Raw genomic sequence first — 696 nt, forward strand, 5'->3', positions numbered from 1 at the left:
CCGTTCCATTTAGTACATACTGGAAGTCCTAGTCAGAGCAATTAGGCAAGAAAAACATAAAAGTCATTGACATTGAAAAGTGAAGAAGTAAAACTCTCTCTTTGCATATAATATGATCTTCTCCTAAAGACTCCACCAAAAAAACTGTTAGAACTAAAAAATTAATTGAGTAATGTTATATGATACATAATGAACACACAAAAAATCAATTTTATTTCTATACCCAAATAAGGAACTATCAAAAAAGAAATTAAGGAAACAATCCCATTTAAAATAGCATCAAAAAATAAAATATTGGGCCTTCCCTCCTCCCCCCCAGCGCTGCTGGGCCTGCATGTCCGTGTGGAGCCGCAAAAGCGGGCCTCTATTCAGCAGGATGGGGTTTGTTAAAGTTGTCAAGAATAAGCCTACTTTAAGGGATACCAAGTGAAATTCAGAAAACGACGAGAGAGTAAAACTGATTACTATGCTGGGAAACGCTTGGTGATACAGGATAAAAATAAGTACAACACACCCAAATACAGTATGATAGTTTGTGTAACTAACAGATATATCATGTCAGATTGCTTATGCACGTATAGAAGGGGATATGATAGTCTGTGCAGCTTATGCACATGAATTACCAAAATATGGTGTGAAGGTTGGCCTGACAAATTATGCTGCAGCATATTGTACTGGCCTGCTGCTGGCCTGCGG

The 696-nt window shown here is 37.8% G+C and overlaps 1 pseudogene; it reads left to right on the top strand.

The window, feature by feature from the left end:
• The first annotated feature begins 355 nt into the window (after positions 1–355).
• The window catches only part of LOC105815144, a 1,660-nt pseudogene continuing 1,319 nt past the window's right edge, over positions 356–696 (top strand).

This window comes from Propithecus coquereli, unplaced genomic scaffold (assembly GCF_000956105.1).
Source record: "Propithecus coquereli isolate 6110/MARCELLA unplaced genomic scaffold, Pcoq_1.0 Scaffold318, whole genome shotgun sequence".
NCBI lineage: Eukaryota > Metazoa > Chordata > Mammalia > Primates > Indriidae > Propithecus > Propithecus coquereli.